Source organism: Bicyclus anynana, chromosome 25 (genome assembly GCF_947172395.1).
Source record: "Bicyclus anynana chromosome 25, ilBicAnyn1.1, whole genome shotgun sequence".
In the NCBI taxonomy this organism is placed as follows: Eukaryota; Metazoa; Arthropoda; class Insecta; order Lepidoptera; family Nymphalidae; genus Bicyclus; species Bicyclus anynana.
The window spans coordinates 3,610,550-3,627,500 of record NC_069107.1 but is presented as its reverse complement, the minus strand read 5'-3'; the positions used below and the strand labels follow the sequence as shown (position 1 = coordinate 3,627,500).

Genomic DNA, 16,951 nt, shown 5'->3' with positions numbered 1-16,951 from the left:
CCCATGCAAATCCGTGAATTATCATTGTTTATGTTAGTGCATCAGTCAGCATAGCGCTAAGAAAATGCGATTAAGACATTATCTGGTTACCACTATCCGCGCAACAGGGACGCAGCACAAATACAAGCGCATATAAATTGTACGGAAATAACTTGACGTGCGAGTGGGACGGGGCTATTGAAATGTCAGGATCGGGGCGCGCATAATGGGAAACTCGCTGTCTCTTTCGCTCCTGACGTTTTACAGTCGTTTATTGTCATGTTACTGTCTCGTTTCGACGGACGAGATTGAGATGAAATCGCCGGCAACGCTCCATCCGTGTCCTCCTATTCTCTATACCGGTGTGTGCCCCGCCGACGACAGACGTCGGCACATTATTATTTTGTTCCTCACAAATAATTAAATAATAAACGCTTTATTATTTTATTTATGAATCAAAAAGTGACTATTTTGGACCCTAGTGACAGTGTATGTGACTGGATGTACGATAACAATATTTTGGTGTTGGCAAAGTTTTTTGGAATTGTTGACAAGTGCGCTGGTGTTTTGTGTTGTATTTATTATGCGAATGGATTGCTGCCGCTACAAAATAGTTTGACACGAGATGACCTGACATATCAGCATATCGGCCCAGTAAGTTAAACATCTTGTACCTACTTCGTGATAAATAACAATATTTCAACAATTATTAATAATTTAATTTAATAACATGCGGATTTTAAATAGTATTAATAATAAAAAAAATAGATTACATTATTAATAAATAATTTATGGGAGTTAAACAAAAAGTCGTGTTTCGCGGTTGAGATGTAACGTTTTCGGAATGCACGGACCTTAAAACTCGTCCTTTAGAGTCAAGTGACAAGTTTTCGTTTTAGCAAAGGTCCCAACATGTGGTCCAGAGGGCATATTTTTGTACCTGCCTCGGCCAGAGAAGGGGCTGACTTTTTGTAAGTTTCAAAAACAAAGCAATCCCAGCGTCGGCGACGGGGTGCCCGTCCAGTGTTGCAGTTCAGTCACGTTTTTAGTCTTTCCCGGGAATTGCTGGGTTTTTTTATTTATCACCTAACCGCATGTGGACGTTGCATTTTTATTAGTGGACGTGTTCGCGTCCGTCGCTCGGCGGGGTGTTACATGTGGACACTTTTTGTGTTGCACTCAGGGTTTAATTTATTGACACCTTTCTGTACTTGCATATACTAAGAAAATATTTCAATTAAAAATGATATTAATGTTGCCTATGCCTGCCACCTACAATTTGAACACCTTCATGGCAATATTTTGATTTATTTTTTAACTTTTACGCAACTTCTAGTCACTGTATCTATTTACAGTATTATCTTGTATATACAATCGATAGATTTTACAACGAGCTAACGATTGAAACCTAAATAAAAGTTGTAGCTTCTCTAAATGAAAAACTTCTCTAAGTGGAAATTTAGAAAACTGACAAAATGACCCTAAATTAGCACTCTTCTTTTAGCAACGCTTCTCTCTGCACTGTATGTAACTTATCAGAGTTCTAACTCAACGTAAAAAAATCTTTGATTTTTCACCTATTTATTGATGCAATTACCTGTTGGATTTTTATGATAGTTACGTAGATGTAACCGTATTTAATATCATTGGCTGCAACAGCAAACTGTATCCCCCGATTTTGATACATTCGTTTTTTTTTTAATGACACCACACTTTTAAAGACGTATTCACGTCAAATAATTGTAAAAGTCTAAATTCCAATGTTTCTTATAAAATAGGTATTCACCATGCTAAACACCGTCGACATAATACAACCGTATCACGAGCAAAGTCGAGATGTGACCTCAGATCACGAATCTCAAATGATTCGTTTGTATCGCTCTATCGATGGCATACCGGGGAAGATTTAAGATCTATACGTTAGTGAATTTAATACTAAATACTTGTGCATAGAACTAAACTGCCTTATTGGTTGGTTGGTTGGAATTGCTTTTCTTTCTTCTAAGAAATATCAGCTTGGAGTCAGTATAAGTAAGTTTGTGTTTTTGAATTAATACACTCCCGTGCCTCGGAGAGCACGTTGAGCTTGATCTAGTTATCTACACTAATATTTCAAAGAGGAAACATTTGATTGTGTTTTTTGCATTAAATAGGCTCTGAACTACTGAACCGATTAGAATCTTTCACCGTTTGAAAGTTACACCATTTCCGAGTGCTATTTATAGTAATATTATAAATGCGAAAGTAAGTCTGTCTGTCTGTCACCTTTTCACGGTTAAACGGCTGAACCGATCAAGATGAATTTTGGTATAACATTAAATGGGATCTTGGAGCAAAACATAGGGTACTTTTTGACCCTAAAATAAAAATAGAAGGAGGTGACATAAGGTTTGTATGTATTGTCTTTCGTTTGAAGAGTTACAGTTTTAAATCATAATAATGTGATTCAAGAATTTTTAAAATTCAACCCCTAAAGTGGTGAAATAGGGGTTGAAAGTTCACATTGATTTCCTGGCTATATTTTATCAAAATCATCTCCCAAAAGCTTCATTACAATTAAAACTTGGGAATCATGTTCTATTCTAAAGCAAATGATGCCTTTGTGCCCTAAAAACATATCAACTTAACATTTACATCCCTAAATGACATGACTTGCGCTGTAGACTTGGCGGTATATTTGACCGTGTGAGGCTAGCCAGCCTCACACGGTCAAATCTTGGAATGTATCTGTTAAGCCTAACAGATACATTCCAAGATCCAACTTTCGTAGATCAATTAGCAAGTTAGTGTTAAATCTTTCTATAGGTAGGTCTTATTTTGTCGAATTTTCCCACAGAAAACACATGTTAATCAATTGTATAGCTTTTATCAATATTTTGTTTACATAAAGTTTAATTACTTTTTAGTATTATGTTAGTAAATTTTTAATTTTGAAGTTTCTGCCTTTTAGGAAATCATGAAGCCCATTTTCTCTGTTTTTTTTTTCAAATCAGTTTCCCATTTTCAAATCAGAGTACCTACCTCATATTTTTTAATACTCAGTAGCAGTTATGTAAATTCTCATAATTATTATTATAAAGCATACAAAATTATAAAGCTTATACCAGGTTTACCAAGATTCACTACACAATTTTCAGATTCTTTTTAACAATAAAAAAAATGAAATTCGTGCACTTTTTCATTCATACGAAAAAACGATTTAGCGAGTGAAGCCTTAATATGGGGTTCATTAATATAAGCCCGATCACAGAATTATTTTGTAAACGTTACTTTTCAAAACTATATTATTAGAATTTACCCTTAGCACAATATTTACTAATTAAAATTGTGCTGCATACTTTTTTTTTGGATAGGAAGTATGTAGCAAAATGCTGAGTTAGGGCCTTTTTCTAGGTTATGCCATATATTGCAGGGCGTTCTTCTTTTTTTGCTCTAACTATAAGCTATATATTTAGAATTTATTATTTTAATGTGTGGCACTACCTAAAAATAAAGATATTTCTTTAAATTCGTTTAATCCAAGAAAGCTTACATTACAAGCACTTTTGAAACTTTAGATTATGGTGCCCGCTTCCATTTAAAATTGTAGTCAAGTGCTAACTTGTTAGAAATAAAAAAAAAATGCTGGAAATCAAAACGAAACCACGGCATTACCAAACGCATCCGAGAGGTCGTCTGAACTTGAAATATCTTCATACCATTATTTTTTATCATCTCAAGTAGAAGTTGTCCATTATATTTCATACACAAGATCATTCGGAGTAAGTAACGATGTAGAGACGGTCAGTCCATCAATTATTGTTTCAACGAACGCTGTACCATCAATATAAGACAACACCAAGCTTTTATCTAGCATGTTCTATACTTTTTACGGTTCTTTTGTTATTCTTTTCTGTACCTTTCATACTCTTTATTATTTAACTAGCGGACGCCCGCGGCTTCGTCCGCGTGGAATTCAGTTTTTCACAAATCCCGCGGGAACCGTGGATTTTTCCGAAAATAAAAGTAGCGTATGCGTTAATCCAGAGTATAATTTATTTTCATTCCAAATCGCCGTAAAATTGACAAAGTTTCATACAAACTTTCATCCCCTATTTTGTTCCTTGGGTGTAGAATGATCAAAATCATTTCTTAGCGAATGCTTACGTTATAACATCTACCTTCATGCCAAATTTCAGCCCGATCCGTCCAGTGGTTTTGGCTGTGCGTTGATAGATCACTGTCACCTTTGAGCTTTATGTATTTAGATAAATTATATATTAAAAAGGCATAGGGAACTTAAGTTAACTTATCCTAAAAACTATACAAGTCATGCCCACGTGAAATGGTGGCAAGAAAAATAGCTACATTTCCGCGTTATTCAGCCAAGCTGATCTTGGAATTCATTTTCCGGAGGGGATTTTCCGGCCCGGATGCGTAAAAGCATTTCCCAGCGCTGATCTTGGATTAACATTGTGAAATATATCTTTTTATAAGGCAAAAAATATCCAAATCATACAAATATTACCTACTGTAGAATATTTATCAATTAAGTATTTCAGACAATTATAAAATCACCAGCGTTGTTCATGCGAATTCCAAGTTTTCCTTACAAGTATCATTGCAAAAAGAAATGAAGAAAGAAGATAGGATAATCTTTTTAGCATGAAAATGGAACCGATTTCAAAGCCGTATTGCAGTTTTTATTTTGACACAAAATTACTAAACCGATTTTCATGAAAATGAAATAAGACCAATCTGGAAGTATACTATTTCGAACAAAAAATAATTTTTAAAATTGGTTAATATAATAAGGCGAAAGTTTGTGTGTAAGTGTGTATGTGTGTCCCTCCTTTGTGCTGCGGGTACTGAAGCGACTTAACTGAAATTTGGAATGGAAAAAGATTCTTATTCTGGATTAACACATAGGCTACAGGCACACAAATACACTTTCCATCCCGGAAAATCCATAGTTCCCGCGGAATTAGTGAAAAACTAAATTCCACGCGGACGAAGACGCGGGCGTAATTGAATAAAGGCATCCAGTAATTATTTCCCGTTTCCTATTAACCATATTATAATACAAAACCCATCGGGGAAGAGAAACTCAAATGAGATAGAAACGTATGGTTTCGGTAATTGCTTAATCAAGTCGATTGATCATCAATAGAACGGTCGGGACGCGCGGGCGCGAGTCGTCGACCGCGCCGCAGGCGAGTCATGTACCTTGTAGATATAGCATTATGAAATCGTGGGGCGTGTTTCTTTTATTTATTTATAGACGCCACAGCTTATTAAAATTATCGATAAAATTTCATTACTCAATGTAACTACCATTTATATGGAATCTAATAATTTTAATTAATTTACATTAAACTGTATTTTCATTTAATGTACATTATATGTAGGTATACTTAATGTACCTTGTAGATATAGTATTTTGAAATCGTGGGGGCGTGTTTCTTTTATTTATTTATAGACGCCACAGCTTATTAAATTTATCGATAAAATTTCATTGCTCAATGTAACTACCATTTATATGAAATCTAACAATTTTGATTAATTTACATTAAACTGTATTATTTACATTTAATGTACATTGTACATTAAACGTACAAGTAATATGTTGTGTGTTTTAGATTTTGTACAAGTATGAAACTGTGGGGCATGTATTCATTTTAAATTTATTTTATAGTCACCACATCAACTTATACCTATCTATCTATATCATAATTTATTTACATGGAATAATTTTATCTTAAAAATAGTGGAGTGCGTATATTTTTTTATTTATTACAAACGTTATTTCTGTTTACTACAAATTTAACGGGAACCATTCAATTTTATCTCTATACCGAATTTCATCCAAATCGGGTTAGTGCTTTAGGTGTAAAAAAGAAACAGACAGACCTACTTTCGCATTTATAATAATCAAAAATTCATAATATAGTTAATATACAAATTATATAGTAAAAATACAAATGTATATGTGGCTAAAAAACCTGGGTTTTGAACCCTTAAAGATCATAAAGTAGACATCGTTAATGAATAATAATATCATGTAATATATATTTCAGTTGTATGCATTTTAAGAAATTAGATATCACGTGTCTCAAACGGTGAAAGAAAACATTGTGAGGAAAACTGCATACCAGAGAATTTTCTTAATTCTCTGCGTGTGTGAAGTCTGCCAATCCGCATTAGGCCAGCGTGGACTATTGGCCTAACCCGTCTCATTCTGAGAGGAGACTCGAGCTCAGAATTATGATATTCCAAAGGGAACACATAAGTACACACCAGTATGTACACCAAAAGATACACAATAACACCATTTTGAAAGTACAAAAATCAAAGTCAACAGTACGTTTCGAATCCATCGAAATTGCGCCAGGCACCGTGACATTACCAGAAAATACGGCCACAAAATATTTGTACAGTCAGCAAAGTAATAAACACACAGGAGCGAGTCAAATCTCGACCTCTCCAAACAGAAAAAAACGGTTAAAACCGAAACCGTCTCGCGTAATGAGGGTTCTGTAGGAAACGGAAAAGAGTTCTTAGTGCTTCAGATATTTTGATACGATTTTGTTGAAAGTCAAATATTAAAAAATAATAATTTATGTACTTTAGCTATGTTTTGCAGAATATTTGTAAAATAACTCGGTTTTAGTACAATGCTTCGTTCGCATGATTGTAAGTATAACCTAATTAAATTTTATAAGTACATAATTGTAGATAGAAATCATTTGAAATTCGTTTATACTTATATCAAATAGTGGTAATTTATAAAATCTTTTCAACAAAAAAATTCAATAGATTTCAAAATCACAAAGTGAAACACAATACACAACTACACAACTACAAAGTGAAAAATAACATCGTATGTGCTACCTTCTGATCAGTATGAAGGCGGTTCCAAGCTAGTGACGTATTAATTGCATACTTTATAACAGACTTCAAAAAAAAGAGGAGGTTCTCAATTAAACGCGTAATTTTTTTTTGTTTGTTAATTTAACTGACTCCTCTTTTTTTTGTAAAAAGTATGTAAATTTGAAACGACAGGTTAGTGTAATTGTGGGCAACTAAGTAAGTTAGTGACTTTAAAAAATACATTTCATATTACATGTCCTTTCAAATTACACCATCTAATACACCTATCCAATAGAAATAATCAGTTAATTTATAAGCAATAGGATGTACGGAACACTAGAAACGAAGAAAAGCGACCAAGCGTCTACAGAGTCATCTTTCAGGGTAGAACTAATTGGCGTTCGATGGTTATAGTTAAAAAACTTATTTGTTGTGCACCTACGCTGTTTGATAGACCCACCGACTCCGGGGCAAAAAATGTCTTGACCGCTCGAGAATTTGGTAATTCTAATACATAGACGTGATTTAAAGTTACTATTACTTATAGTCAATATAGACATGTCTTAATCGTGTACCTATATTATAGAAAAGAATTTGTCTTAAAAATCCATTTTAAGAAAAGCGTATTTACTAATTTATACAGATAAATTGTAGCTTTATTTTCATGCCTTATTTTACACATTCAGCTTTGAAATTATATAAATCTTCTGTAAGTAGTACTTATCGCACTTACCAAATTATTTCATTTTGATTTATGAAATTTGATCGTGGTTTGAAATAAGTCTGTTTAAAATACGAGTCATTAATACTTAATATTATTAACAGAAATTCTTGATTTCTGTGGAATTTTAAATATTCTTTAGAGAAAATTATAACTACAACATCCCTTCTAATACTAGTTTCTTCTCTGTAGATCTTATTCTAATATTTCGTTAAATATTAGGCTCACTGTTGAGCATGAGTTGCCTCTCAGAATGAGAGTGGTAGGTATGTTAGGTATCCTACTGATATTATAGTTAGTATACATCAAATTGGTAAATAACCAAGAAAACATTCTCAATGTTAGGGTTGAAGGTACACACGTAGAAACACCTGTACCTACCTACCCACTTATAAATATGTAAAGCTATTGTCCGCACAAAAGAGTTCTATCCGAGGACTTGCTAACAAGGGTTTTGAAAAAAGTCCACGAGAGGCCGAATTTGTTGCCCGAACAATGGCCCACAGAGCAGACACATCCAGGTAGAATAAAATCCCTATTGTTGGCTTCCATTAGGACGTAATGCTTTAGGATTTCAACGTAATAAATTCAGTGAATGCACAGGTTTCCGTGAGCGCAATCCTCGAGCAAAAAAACGGCTTGGATGTTGGCACGTATCGACTTAATCCGAGAACTTAATTACGATCCAGCTAAGCAATATATATAAAGCTCTTCTCAACAGAAAATGCCATTAAACTGGTGGTAAAGTCTCTACAAATAATCAAACTTAACACTTAAAACGTGCTTTTAATATAAGCGTACTTGAAATATAAGAATTTCGATTTTCAAAATATTTTATTCAAATTGTCTGGTACTGTTCTTTTTCACTAATAAGAATGTGTTTTTTTATAATATCTTGATTTTTACAAACTAAAGAAAACCAATTTCAACTGACAAATGGTCAAAACATAAACAATATTTAACTAGGTTATACATATCACACTAATGATCACAATATACTTTATTACCAAGTTAAAGTTCAAATGTAAACGATTAAAAAACTTTGATTGAGATACCGATAAAAAAATAATAATTCATTTCTCGGAATCATGCCTAGAAACTAATATTCAACCGTCCTAAATAGCCTTTCCTCAAAAATCGATTCCAATAAAAAATGCCTATTCATATTTAACATCTCGACAAGCTTCGTAAAATTATGATTTCGATCTGATATCGAAGTTTATAAATTGTTAAATAAAACATTTCAGTACAAATCGCGACCCCGGCTTCGGTTAGTTAAAATTAATGGCTCCTCTTTCACCGACCAAGTGTCGGTTACGGTCCCTTCTACCTGCGTTGACGAGTCTATTTAGACATCAAAATACACTTTTTTGTCGGTGTATATCTGTGAAACTAGTTTCGGGAACACAAAACAATTTCCTTTGTTGGAACGCCCTAATGATTTTTTCGTCACAATTTGGCGATTTCGTCGGCTATTCTGCGAATGGCATTTAGCCGTACCCGTTTCAAGAAACAATATCAAAGGTGCATTTAGCTGTCAAGTGGGGTGTAATTTATAGCGGCCGGTGATAGATCAGATGTTTACTTTTAAGGTGTCTGTAATGTCTTCAGTCGGACATGGCGTAGACCAATTATCCGTTTTCCTTTTCTGATGGATATAAAGTGGGTATAAACGACAACTCGTCAGAAGCCAGTCAGTTTTATAAAGTTAATGATCGTGAAGTTATATATTGTAGCAAGTACACAAAACTTTTTATAAAGCCATCTCAAATAACCGGAACCATTATAAGCGTTAGCATTAAACAATCAAGTGTGTATAACCTTATCTGAGACAGACAGACAGGATGCCCGCGTTAGCTCCCGTGACAGACAGATCCCGAAGCAAACCCGCTTGTTACATGGATGATTGCTTAATGCTATGATGAAATTGATACAGGTCATGTTTGGTATGAGCATCAAGTTAGATACTCTGTCTAATTTGATATAGCGTAATCTTAAGAACGTTTTTTATTACATGTCATTAGTTGAGTCATTATCAATTGCTGGTAAGGAATACGTGGTTACGTTTAATCGTTACATTTTTGATGTAGACCACATAAAAGCATTCATTTGATGAAGATAGATATACAAAATGTGAAAAACAAAAGAGAACTGACACAAAACAGTTTATGAAGCATCAACATAAAACTAAATTCTACATATTAGCAGAATATTTTGAAAATAATGATTCCATGGAAGATACTCAATTTAGAATCAACTGATAAGCAAAAAAAAAATTAAGAAAAATCTAGAGAAATATTCTCTACATTAGGAGTCCATATAATTGATTCAGATTTACCTAAAAAGCTAAATGAAATAAGACGCATAATATAATCTAAAGCAGTACCAAGCAATAGTAAGCAATAGCAATAGCAATAGCAAGGTGAGAGAACAAAATAATAACCCGAAGACAAATATATTCTAACCTTATCTTCACGATACATAAAAAGCTTCCCATACCAAAAAACGACAAGCCTGAATGAAGCAACGGACGGGATGCTGCTTTAGGAATCTCTCTAAAAAGCGCCTAAATCAACGTAGAGATAATAATGTCCAAATATTCGGGAACCTCGGTAGCTCGCACTGGCATGCTAAGTGACAGGGCAAACTGTTATTATCACCTACGGCTTAGGGTAATGTGTTTGGTTTGGCCCTATGTGCTTACGGCTTTGTGGGTATGGAATATGTAAAGGGCTAACAGTTTTAGATATGGAAGTTTCTTGGTTATGTGACTTTGATTTATCTTTTGGGATTATCTAGACTTTTTTAACTGGCATTTTAAAATTGTGATAATATGTATATAGGTTTCTATGGATGAGGATATAATGTTTTTAGCGTGACTACGTTTTTATCGGTTATCCATAATTAGGTTTACACTGAAGCTTTTGTTGTGTAAATGAATCTTCTAAAAGTAGAGAAACTAAAAGGACAATTAAGTAATATAGTTCTAATCTAGATAGGTAAACAATCTAGTAGTATAGGAGTTCTGGTAAATTATTCTTTATGCAACATTAGCTTGCTACAATCATGCATGATGGAAAGCGTTGAGCTACAAGATTCCAATTCCTTAATTTGAATGCACTTAAATAGTACGTGGAATTGTTAATTATGACTCTTTGAATTTTTCATTAGATTCTTTCACATACGATTAACTGATTGTAAGTGTTCTCTTTAGCCTGGAATTTGAATTTGCCTAATCACTGACGCCTTGACCGGTATGTGATATGTTTTCGAAATAAATTGATTGTGTTGCAATGATTTTGTGATTTCCATTGTGATCGGCAACATCATTATCAGCCTCTAACTCTGGCTTGTTATATCCTAAGGGATAGAAATCTGGAGTATAGATTCAGCGCTGACATATTTAATTTATTTAGTAAAATGAACCGCTAATTCATTATGTTCATTTATGTATATTGTTAGGTTAAGTAAATGCTTTTTTAAAAGATTTTTACAACGTTTACAATTTTTACAGAGTCTGATCTAGAAGATTATCTATTATAATAACTACTCACAAACAACTTAATTAACTCTTAACGATCATTATCAGAAAAGTTAATGATAAATAAAGAATGGGATACACAGCTTAACTTGATGTCCAGGGCATGGGAAGTAAATCGAGAATTTCTTAGACAAGTATAAAGAAAAGCTCAGTATTTTATATACTATTCGAATTCGAAAGCCTATGTAGCTTCCGATATTCATAACCAATGGACTAACAAGACAGTACTATGCTCCATGAGAATGTAACTTCTAAACGAATTTCGAAGAAGAAAAGAAATCATAATACTTTATGCCCCCACACAAGACCACATGGTCCGATACTGATGGAATACTGAACCAACTAGACAGTTAAACTTAGTAATAAACTATTTCACAAATGTGCTACCATTTATTACTATTCTTAGTGCAACGCTTTCGACCCTAGGTCGCACTATAAAACTCAGTGCACTAATAGCTAATTCCACACTGGAACCAGTTTTTGGAATGCGAGTGGGCGACTTCGATTCCCGGGTGTTTGTACAAGAAATGTTTCGGCCCCAATGTGATGCAACTAGAAAATGGAAACGTACCATACGGCGTATAACATTTTATGTGATAACTTTATGCTGGAATTAAGTTGTTAAGTGAATCCATCAGCATAATTTTCTGTAATATTAGATTTTTTTTCTCTAGTTATTTTTATGTCATTAGAACTACGTATTACACCCATGACCTTACTACTACAAGTATATTTATATTCGCCGGACCGTGACTTAATTTATTTAATTTTATAGAAATATCTTTATTGCAACTAAGTATATAATGCAGTGCAAGAGGCAACCTTATCACTTATAGTTATATCTTCCAAGACTGAAACCTGAAACCAGTGAGATCAGTGAGAATCTGCAGATTGAAGGTCTAGCGACTCGAGCGGGGACTCTATTTCTATCTTAAATCTCACTATCCGTATTTTGTCAAAATCGGTTTAATTCTTATGCTGGAACTAGGCAACATACTAATTTACTTTTCGGTACCACGTAATATTAGTATTACAAGAAGAGATTTAGAAGAAGATGATAATATGACTTGAAAAATAGGCAAAAATTATAAACAACATTTTTTATTGTAATTTGTAAAATATATCATAAACAAAAAAATCCTATAATAACTATTGTTTGAGATAAGAACAAACTTAAATTATTTGTAAATACATAAATACTTTTTAAAAAGTTTTAAGTTGCAGTTCCGAGAAAACTGAAGAATACCTAAATCTCTAAAAGGGTTCTGTAACAAAAGATTACGTATGGTCTTTATTATGTATTTGAAGCGGAGATAATAATATGAGCAAGCGAGCGAGGGCCTAAAGCATTAATTACACACCATTGTTTTATGGGTAAAGATGCCCATAGTGTACCCTTAGGTATATAGATTTTGACGGCTATTACACCCACATAAACCATGAGAGTTCGATTTCAATGGATCAGTTTGAAGTTTTTCATACTCCTTTTTTACTTTTATCTACTTACGTTTTTAACCGATTTCCAAAGAGGAGATTCTAAGTTCGGATGTACCTTTGTATGTTTTTTTTGTTAGTAAACTTGCAACTTTTTTTTTTAATTTTTTTTTTTCTTTCAGGAGGAAAAAAAACCTCATAGACATCCTGAACCGGATAGTGCCGGACTCCTACCGGCTAAAAAAAGCCCCTCCTTACCCCAAGGCGTTGGTGTTCCTGCCAATTCGACCTACCACCAACACCCCTGTCTATGTATCACAGAGCTCTATTTCTTTCTCTTTCGTCCTTCTCTTTACACTTTATTATTCCTTCCAGATAAAATCTTATAGCTTCCCATTTCTCCTTCGTCTCTAGCATTATGCTGCTTAGATTTCCAACTTCTATTTCGCTTCCAACCTGGCGTTTTACTGAAACTTACAACTTGTTTATAGATCAAAACCAAAACTGCAGTGGCTTTTCCTTCACTTTACTTTGTCTCATTTACTATTCCATTAAATTTTACTATTCCGTTCGCAATTTCGCCAATATTTGCAAGTTAATGTTTAATTTGGCAGATTTTATGTCATTTTCGGCAGTTAGATCCGCGAATAAGGAAATCTTTAGCCGCGCTTATAGGAATTGGGTCGCTATTTTTTACCGCGAACAGTGAAAACGCGACTAAAGAACTTTTAATACTGTATCTGTATGTAAAATAAAAAATAGGAGCTCAAACAATACCTAATCTCTGCAATGGGATGATGTAGATGATAATGAAATGAAATAATTTTGAAATACTTATTATACAAATATATTTATTGTGCTTTCAACAAAAGGACTTTTTTTTTCGCCTCATTTGCAGTTCTCGAGAGGGATTTAAGCAAAGTATGTACTTAAACTTTGTAGGGAATTGTTTGAACAAGTGGTGTATCCATTGGTCCCTATTATATTGTGCTTGGATCGGATATGACAAGTTGAATACTTAACAATGGGATGTGGGGATTAGTGGATATTACGGAGATGCATTTTAAAATTCAAGTATTACTTACCTGGAAATATTCGAACGGCTTATTAACAGTGGAATTCATAGACATTATAGGGGCTACCCTAGGGGCTCATTTACCCGAGTGTCAAATTCTCAAACAAATAGAGGTTAAATTCGACACTCAACGGCTGAATGATCCCCTGGGTGGTTTCCCTGCAACGTCTATGAATTTCACTGTAAGAGATATATTTTTTCATAAACGAGGTATAATAAACCAAAAAAAGTTAAAGCCGTGAAAGCCCAGTGGATATGACCTCTGCCTCCGATTTCGGGGGGCTCAAATCCGGTCCGGGGCACGCACCTCTAACTTTTCAGTTGTGTGCATTATAGGAAATTAAGTATCGCGTGTTTCAAACGGTAAAGGAAAACATCGTGAGGAAACCTGCATACCAGGGAATTTAGTCAACTCTCTGCGTGTGTGAAGTCTGCCAATCCGCATTGGGCCAGCGTGGTGGACTATTGGCCTAACCCCTCTCATTCTGAGAGGAGACTCGAGCTCAACTCAACAGTAAGCCGAATATGGGTTGATACGTAATGATGAATATACCAAAAGTTTTGGTTTATAAGATTTTTATTTTTAATTCTAGGACAAAAAGTTGTTAAACCAAAATTCTAGAGAATTTAGATTTCTATATGTTGTTATATTTTGTTGTAACTTGTATTGTATTGCCATTACAGCGAAAAAACTAACTCCACTCCCAATTTCAAAATGGCGGGTAGCAACTTATGCTTTGGGGCTTGAATTCTTAAAACTTGGATTTAAGTTCCCTAGGCTTCATGATGAAACAAAAAGCTACGAACTGGTTTTTTTTCCAGAATCGACCAAAATGCAATTAAACTAAAAATTATTGATAATTGACCGTTGACGGAAAAAAAACTACAGTGCCTCTCAAAAAAAATTAATTAGGACCAAACTTGACATGACGTCAAAAATCAATATTGACACACGTGATCCAGAATCCATAATATCAATAAGCTACCGTGTGCCTCCCGACCTCGCTCGGTCAATATTGGTTATGCTTTAAAGCCTTTCCTGGTATTACATTTAGTAACCCTATTATTGGGCAAACTTAGTGGGTTACACACGGGAATATAGCCCTTACACAAATGTCCATAAAGACTATATTAGTTATACTTATTCATGTGTTTGATTAAGATTTAGTATTGGAAAACAACCCCTAATTCTTACAGCATAAGGTTCCGAAAATGTTGAAATGATAAACTAGATTTATTATTTGAAGTGCAACAAATTATAGACTTTATGTCTATACAGTAAAGCATATTATCATAATAAACTACTTTACCTTCATTGTTGAAGGTCATTTCACCATGGGTTAGACGTTTTCAAGGAGTAAAAATTCTTATAAAAATCCTTATAACAAATAAAAGGGCAGAGTTTAAATGAAGTTTTATATAATAACAGATGACACACAGATCAAGTAATTTTTAGTTTAGTTCTTTTAGTGCAAAGGGATATTCTTGAAAAAATATTCAGAAATCATAATAGGTACTTATTTTGGAATATTCAAATTTTAAAGATTATACTATCTAAGTACCTCGAAAAACCATTTGTGTTTTTTTAAAGAGTTTATTTTCGCAGGCAGCACCAACCTACGTACCTATATGAAAATGGGGGAAAAATAGCGTATTTTTTTATTCTCTACAAGTTAGCCCTTGACTACAATCTCACCTGATGGTAAGTGATGATGCAATCTAAGATGGAAGCGGGTGGTTAGGAGTAGGAGGAATTCCACACTCCTTTCGGTTTCTACACGACATCGTACCAGAACGCTAAATCGCTTGGCGGTACGTCTTTGTCGGTAGGGTGGTAACTAGCCACGGCCAAAGCCTCCCACCAGCCATATAATGTGTTATCTCAGAATATCTCTGTGCCAAACTTTATACAAATCCCTACAAGCTACTACAAACAGTCCATCCAAATTATCACCTTCATTTTTAGAAGGAAACCAATTCATTGATTTAGTTTGATGTGCTCTATAATGTCTTTGAAACCCAGAGAGGTTTTCTAGTCTATCAAAAACATGTTTCATAAGGAACCACGAAAAATTAGAGATACCCACAACAAATATAACAACGTTAAAAAAATAAGTACATAAAGATAACCCTAACGCACCTATTCAAATAATAAAGGTGACATTAAATTATTTCGTCTCTGTTTTACAGAGTGATATATTTATTCGCCTTATCATATCAACGTCCAATAATTAGTAAACATGGGCTATAAAGTAAACTTAATGTTTTAGACGAGCAATGGAAAGCGTGTCTTGTAACGTTTACTCTGTAAAAGCTTCGTGTACGTTATATTGGTATCGTTAGGGCTGTCACTTCAATAGAGAGCTAGAGCACATTAATTTACTTTTAATCATCTGATGTTTCAATAAAATTAAAATACTTGACTGTTTTAAAATATAAGTAATAAAAAAAATATAAATCACAATAGCGTAAAACTTTAACTAAATTAAAAAACAGTCATGCGACGTAAATTGCAGCACGCTTACATAAAAGATGGCGCCTTGGCCATGCGTACAGTTGTTAATATAAACTCAGACCAAATTTAAGAATTAATGATCATAAAAATCAGTCAAAAGTATGTCGCACACATAAATACAACGTGATTATATATGCCTCTAACTGTATTATAATCATAATATAATCACAATTGACTATAAAGCTAACAAAACATACATACATCCGAACTTCTGTTCCCCTTCTCCTCTTTTTGAAAGTCGGACAAATATAGTGATTTTAATGCTTCTTAAGATAAATAGTTATTAATAAGTAAGACCTTTTTGATGCAGTTCACTATAATAAAAAAATAATCAGTTGTCAACCCTGCGTGCGCGGGCGCATGTAAATATTGACTCGCGCAGTAAGCTGCAGCGAGGCGTCACGGCAAACTGCCTCCGCAAACATTTGCCTGTTTGTCATCTCCCATCGGCCATGCTGCCCTGGTATCTGAGTTATGGGGGCATCATTTCATTTGTTTGTTTTCATAATTAATTCGGTATTTTGATAACGACGACTCGTCTAGCTCACGTACAGAACCGGTTAAAAAACTAAACATACATAGTTATATTTATAAACATCAAGTTTAATTTTTACATTTGAATTGAACGAATGTTATAACCATGATATCTTAATCTTAAAATGATCACTAGATTAGAATTTTTAGTTAAAACATCAATAAATCCTGGACAGGGGTACAGCAATTCTGCCTGCCAGTAGAAGTAGATATGGCAGTGCTACTCTTTCCGTGATAAGCTTCTACTCGTCATCATCATCATCATCATGTCAGCCGATGGACGTCCACTGCAGGACATAGGCC

General features: G+C 34.1%; 1 protein-coding gene across 2 annotated transcripts in view; it reads left to right on the top strand.

The window, feature by feature from the left end:
* The first annotated feature begins 322 nt into the window (after window positions 1-322).
* Window positions 323-16,951, top strand: part of LOC112046560 (transcriptional activator cubitus interruptus) — a 145,904-nt gene continuing 129,275 nt past the window's right edge. For both annotated transcript variants that reach the window (XM_024083240.2, XM_024083241.2), the window contains exon 1: window positions 323-633. The gene's annotated coding sequence lies outside the window, so the exon portion shown is untranslated. The remainder of the gene's footprint in view (window positions 634-16,951) is intronic.